Genomic DNA, 7330 nt, shown 5'->3' on the forward strand with positions numbered 1-7330 from the left:
CTGAAAGAGGCAACCCCTCATTATGGTTCATACTCGCTGGAAACACAGTTTGAGGACCATTTGGGGAGCTTGTTGAGTTATAACGTGGCTGTAGTGAATTGTGCTCATATGCAACAGAATGAAAGACCTGGTCCTGCACCTGCAGAACAAGCCCACACATTTCTCTTTCTTCAATGGGCAATGCCAACATGGGGGATGGGCGTGTCAAGGGCACACGACAGCGCTTGCTCCATTCAGCCTCAACAACAGGTGAGAGAATGGAGGCATCAGAGGTACAAGCATCCTGAGTTATAAGCTGGTGAATACGCTGAGCATACTGGCTACTTTGCACCACTGGCTTAAGGGGTACATCACTTGCGGCTGGTGTTTTATGCTCCCAAGGATCCACTGGCTGATCTAGTTGGTGATAACTTACCAGCGACAAAACCAAGACCACTGCTAAATTCAACCGCCAAAGATTATTGGGCATAGGGAACAGTTTCCAGATCCATTGCACGTCCCGTGCGAGTTGAGGGTTCGATCATTGGCAAATAAGTACCATCATTAGAAACCCTATCGTATGAGGCATGGGATTGGGACAGGGCCGTCAGATTTAGACTAGATTTAGCACGTTTGTTATTCAAACATTTCCCGCTTCGCAGACTCCCAACCATAATACAGATATGGCTGTAGATTACTAAAGTAAGAAAATGTGATCACAACACACGTGTTCTGGAGAAGATTCTTTCGGAAATTTTCAAGCTAAATCACTGGTCTAAGTTATCCCATTTGCAACAAAAGAAAAATGAAGGCGCTGTTGTTCTCAATATTTACCATTTGCAATACAATTTAAATAGTTAAGATTCACCGCGCCTAAATGCTGCCACGCCGAACAGCCGAACTCACTTCTGCTCACTTCATGCACTTCACCAAAACACGTGTCGGGGGTTGCTGTTGGTACTCTTGTTCAGAGGAGAATTGCCTAGAATTTTGGTGCTGGACTGGAGGGGGGGGGGGGAGGGAGGGAGAGAGAGAGAGAGAGAGAGAGAGAGAGAGAGAGAGAGAGAGAGAGAGAGAGAGAGAGAGAGAGAGAGAGAGAGAGAGAGACTTGGTCTGAGATGATTTTTGCGAGTGGGGTTGGAGGTTTCTACAACAAAAATTGCCTTTGTTGCACAACCTCCCTCTCCACCAGCCAAAATCAGCTCTCTGATAGATGTCTAGTAAAAAATACCAATCCTGCTCCCTAGACCACCAGTGCCTGGCTCGGGACCCAGGAGGCAGCATGTATTTTTTTTTACTGGGCATCTATGTTAGATGTCCAGTAAAAAAAAAAAAAAAACAACGCCCCCCCCGTGCCACACAATCACATTCACTGTGTGTGAGGCACTGGGGCCCAGGTCTGCCCAGTAAAGAATGCCAGCACATTCTGCTGGGATTCCTAGTGCGTCACATGCAATGTCAAGCCTGACCCCTGAGCCTCCCCAGCGCCTCGCATGTACACACAATTGATTATCTGTGCATATGAGGCACTGGAGGGCAATTAGGGAAGGAATACCATTTATAAATGACCATCTGATAGATACCCAGTAAAATGTACCATGACTGGGCCCCCCGTCCCCTTGCACGCACACAATTACTGTGTACCTGTGAGGCACCCTGAGCCTCCGGGGGCGGGCATGGCAGTTTTTCATTGGCATCTATGCCGAATAAAAAATGCCATGGCTGTACCGTGGGACCCCAGCTCCTAACACACATCTGCCCCCTTGGTCCCCCAGCGCCTCGCAATCACACATAATCACATTCATCATTAATGTGATTATGTCTGACTGCAAGGTGTTGGCACATCATGGTGCAGGCATGGCATGTTTTACTCTGCGTGGTTGATAAAGCAAGCATGATACGTGTTATTATGTAGCTCGACTGGCATTTTAGTACAGCCAATTTGGAAATGTGTTCATACTTTGGCATGCATTTTTTAATGGTAAAGCCAATTGGAGTATGTTCTTATGTGGGGATACTGACATATATTGGCAGAACAAACGTGGACATGTTTTCTTATAATATCATTACGCCATTATGCGCAAAGCAAGCATGAGCATTTTCTTATATGGGAATAATAGGGTATAATGGTGCAGTCAGCATTACATTGTATGTGCACAGCCAGTGTGAACATGTTTTTTACTGCCACAGATTGTGGGCAGAGACCTCATGAAAATGTGTGGAGAAATGCGGGTGTGCACTGATTGTGACATGCATCTGTTGGATTTTTTTCATGTTACCCTACAAAACCCAATTGCAAACTATTTCTCTTTTTACCCAATTTCTTTTTAAAGTGAGCCGTAAAATGCACATTTTCATCCATTATTTAAAAAAGAATCTCGGGGGGAGAACCCCTGCAAACCACTCCCCTTGGGTGGTGTGGTCTCCATCGCTATGCTCGATCGTTCAGCCATATCTGGGACAAATATTTACACCCTTCGAGTTAAAAAATGCATCAGCTGCCACTGTTGTGAAGGAAGCACGTGCGTGCTGTGTGTGATAGGCAGCAGTCCCTGCAGAGCGCGATGAAGCCCCTGGAACATTATCCGTCAGGGGAGGTTGAGTGAAAGATATATGCTGCTGGAGTAATGGGCTCAGGGTGTGCGCAGCCTGTCCCGGCAGTGGTAACCGGACACCCACCTTGAGTGCATGCAGAGGCACGTGCCCTCTGCCCACCTCGTGCACGTCTCGCTTGCAGCACGTCCACGCGTGCAGCAGCCAACAGAGGGTCCAAGCTGAAGCTACCACAAACATAAATACAACATTTTAAAAGCTGCAGTTTATTTCTAGGTTTTCCGGGCTCCTCCAGCCCGGAAAACCTAGAGAAAAAAAAATGCAGCTAGTACTTATTTGTTTTTAAAAAGAGCACTTACCGAGATGCAGCTGCAGCTTTCCTGCCTGTAGTCTCTGGTCCCCGTCCTCCGAGTCTGGCACCAATGAGGCAGAAGCCACCCAGTGGTAGCTTTTCTTCACTACAGCTGGCTGGCTTTTCCTTCATTAGTGCCACAAAGGCAAGCACAGGAGGCATCCATTTCACAAAATGGATGCCTCCTAGTGCTTCCCATTTTAAAGTTTGAGCTTCATTTGCTCAATACTTTGCATAGGGACTTAAAAAAATATATATTTTAGGTATTTGTTTTATTATTGCCCATCTTTTTGGCTAATAATATTTCTGACCAAACCATTCCTTTAAAGAGTTTTGGTTCGATTTTAAATCTTTTCACTTAAATAATTATAATCATATGAATATACAATACATTATATAAAATTAGATTAAACATGGGCATCAAACTGCATGCGTAATCCCTTTCGTCGATGCATTGAATCGAAGGCACAGGATTTTCCTTGGACTTGCGTCGATTTTGCAGTGGCCCTAAACACCCCAGCGAGTGGCCAAGTGCCTTGCACGAGAGATTACGCACAGCGTGGGCGTAGCTTGCGCAGAGGGCAGGGAAGGGTGCGGAACACTGAAAATGGGGAAGAACATGCGAAAAAGTAGGCGTTACGAGGGACGGCCGACAGGCAGTCTATCGCACGCCCACTATTCCATGGAACAATAAGTATTCAGGGAAATGGCCATGCAAAGCCCTCATACTATCCGACAACTGAAGGTAGGCGTACAGACACTTGCGCACAGGAATCACTGTGCAGAGGTAAGATCGGGTGTTGGATTTAGGAGTGCGTGCATGCAGTTAGGGTTCCGAACTAACTTAGGGGTGCTCATATGCAGTGTAGCTGGGTGTAGGAATGGTTTACAGGGGTTTGTACACATTTTGCCAGGTGCTGATAACAGTTATGGGGAACCCCGCGCATGGTCCCCGAGATGCAGGCCTGCTTGCGGGGGACCCCACACACTGTTCTGAAGGTGCATGTATTCGGGCAAGGGGAGCACGCAAAGGTGGCTGTTGCTGGCTGTTTGTTATCTCCGTGGGGGCATGTTGGGGGCGTCCCGAATGAGGACATCCGAGATGCACTCATTCAGATGCTCTTTGGGAATTGGGGTGCTCCATTTTTGGCGCAAGTAAGGAGATACGCTTGGATCTTTCCTTTGCATCCGTGCTGGCCACTGTCTGCATTGAAGTGTTTAATACTGTTAATAGGCATGGATCTATAAGGTCTGCCTTCGGGCATGGTTTAAAGCACTAACTTGCAAAATAGGTTCAGCAGAGTGTTTCTGCATGGTGATTGGTTATTACTACAGCAACATAGAAATAGTGGCCATTAGGCGTGCACAGGTAGTCCTTATTTTTGAGTAATAAGTGTTTTTTTGGAAAAGAAGTTGATGTGCAGTTTTTTCAAAAGGCAACACCACTTAAGTGTATAAGCAAATGTGGTGTGTACGTATTAGATGTAGTTCCTTATAATGTAACGTATATGACATGTTCAAAGTTTTGTAAGTAAATAATGTCATGCATCCACAACATATGTGTATTTAGCATTCTGCAAGTGTGCGTATTAGCAGTGTTGCAGGGTTATTTCAGTCACGTGAATACAAGGATTCGTGCAGCTGTTATTACAGTATAGATGCGCACAATGTTTGTGCATCGAATTATACGTATTGTATGTTCGGCGTGCATCTATGGTGTTTTGTACATAGAGCAAATGATTGTAGTTCCCGTTTTGCATGCACGTCTGTACATTTGTATGCACTGCTTGTGCATGCATTTTTCCATATGTCTATGGTGATTGAAAGCCCTTTAATTTTATTTAAATGTAGGGAAAACTGCGTTAATGATTTGAGACTCCTGGGTTTTTTGGCTGAAGCCTGAGGCAAGTGCTAACTGTGTCACCAGGTGTAACATGAAAGTGGAACGGCTTTATTGTGCTGCTAAATGGTAAGAAATAATTGACAAACTTCCCGTCCTACACAATAGTGGTAAAAAGTCTGATTTCATTTTAATACAGGCTGGAGGGAATGATTTTGGCTACCAAATAGGAAGTGAAATATATTTTGATATTCTTACTAACTTGGTACCTGTAGCAGGATTACTTACAGAAACAAAAATGATCATTTCATGTTTTGCAGCACATAACATGTGGTTATGTGGTGCTGCTAATCCTCATAAAATCAATCGTGCTCACACGAATGTAAATACTTGTGTATGTACATTTTCAGATCAACATGGCCTACATTTTATTGTTCACCGGAACATTAAGTCACATTGACATTATTTCTAGGCTTGATGGAGTACATTTGTATATTGAGGGGAATAGTTTATTATGAACCAATATTTGTGAAGGCTTACCTTATGCTTTGCAGTAATGTGCTGATTTAATTTTGTTTTTGAATACAGCATATTGTTTTTTCTTTATAAAGTGTTATGTATGCTTATCTTTAGTGTATGTTGTAATGTGTACGCAATGGGTGTATGCATTCGTTGTGTGTTGTCATAATAATGTTGGCTGCACATTGTTGCCTGAATTATGTATGTTCTTGCTTCTGTGTATGTTGTAATGTGTGCACAGTGGCGGTGAGTGTTTATGTAAGTGGGTGCTTACATTATAAAATGTGTTGGTGTGTGGTCATGTTTGCTGCATATAGTTGCTTACATGATGTATTTCCTTGCTTTATTGTATGTTGTAATGTGTACGCCGTGGGCATGAGTGTGTATGCTGTGTGTGGTTCTCACTGCTGTGTGTATGGTTGGTGTGTATTTTGCACTTTGTTCATGTTTTATTCTGTCAATAATGTTATTGTGTATGTGTGGTATTATAGATTCATTGTAAATCATTAATCTCTCACAGTTGCCCGAGTGCTTTTCAGTGCATCAATTCCAGGGGAAATCGAAATGCGGCAGAAGGTGTGAAAATCAGAGCCGCCAATCTTGAGATATTTGGGCCGACATTTTGTTTTCCAATGGGAAGAGCTAAAAGCTGTTCAAAGCGAGATCAAGGTAAACATGTTAAACTATGACGCTGTTAATGCACTGTTCTGCGATGTTTCAGGCACCGGCGGGTGACCCCGAATATACTGAGGGGCATTTCCAAATGTTCTCATGCAAGCCTTCCGGAGTCATTCGGGAAAGTCCTTTTCTGAAAGTCCACAGGAACTTCAAGCTTATAATGTGCATATATGACTGTGGAGATGGGCAGGCCCTCCACGGTGGCCCACAGAGGCCATTATCCGGATTAAGGACCAATCCTGCCCTAGATGTATAGCCCAATGTTTCTAGCAATCTGAGCTGTGCTCTCAATATTGCCAACAGGCAGCTGGGAACTTAGACCTTAGACCCAAGGAACTGCAGAGCCCCCCTTGCCAAGCTGCATCCGTGTAGAAGGGGTGTCGATGGAAGAACTGGGGGCAGTGGCAAGGCACGTGGTAAGAGGCTGAGGCACAACTGATCTCGAAGAACGTTCATGATTGGGTTATGCGCTTCATCCAAACAGTGCTCTGGAGCATCCGCAGCCCTTTGAGCCAATCGGGCAGGGCCGGCAGTTTTTGAAATCCTGCCCTGGATTAACCAGAACTAATAGACTAATGACTTATCTTACTGCGTTACTCCGTTACTCCGTTACTTGTACTTTATGGGAGATAACGTGGGAAAGATCTACATTTCCTCATAAGACTTTCACATCCCACAGGACTGCTGTGTACGTTAGAGAGTTCTTGTCATCTCTTAGGCCGTAGCCAGAACAATACAGGGTCCAGTCCCATGATTTTTAATTGGACGGAGGCCAGTCTCTAACTTCAGCGCGACTGGCGGAGTGTACGTGTGAGGCTCAGTGCTGGCTCCAGGAAGGTCTTTTCACCGTTCTTAAGGACACCAGATGAGGCATAACCGCATGGCCTGCCCCATAGAGGGTGGCATTGCCTATCTGGGCTGTATATGCCCACATCGCCAGCAGGACAACCTGTCCCCCGAAGCACTGGCAAAGGCCGGAGTAGTGCCCGCCCCTGGTTTCATGGTGAAGTCCAGGGACACTTTCTACAGACTCCGTCTCCAGGGCACCCCAAACAGTCAGCGTGGTGCCTAGTCTGCCTGTGTACAGTGCTCGCAGGCACTACACGGCGGAGCCTGCATTCCGGGACACTATAGGCCCATGTCAATGCTCTGGACTGGACTCCCCGCGCCTTGGGAGGCGTCACGCCCTGTGCTCTGGTCTCCCCTCACTACCAGGCAATGATGGGCGCCTGTGTAAGAAAGCACACAGCAAGGCGCCTCGCGGGCCACATGTAACACCTCCAGGCACACACGAGTGTGATTATTTCCTAGAGCCAGCGAGAGGCGTGCATACTGCATGAGTGCTCTCTCTTGCAACCCCTTTGGGTGGGCTTCCCGCTGCACATGATGCAGAGAGAGAGAGAGAGCAG

Source organism: Ambystoma mexicanum, chromosome 10 (assembly GCF_040938575.1).
Source record: "Ambystoma mexicanum isolate Mex_15411 chromosome 10, UKY_AmexF1_1, whole genome shotgun sequence".
NCBI classification, from domain to species: domain Eukaryota; kingdom Metazoa; phylum Chordata; class Amphibia; order Caudata; family Ambystomatidae; genus Ambystoma; species Ambystoma mexicanum.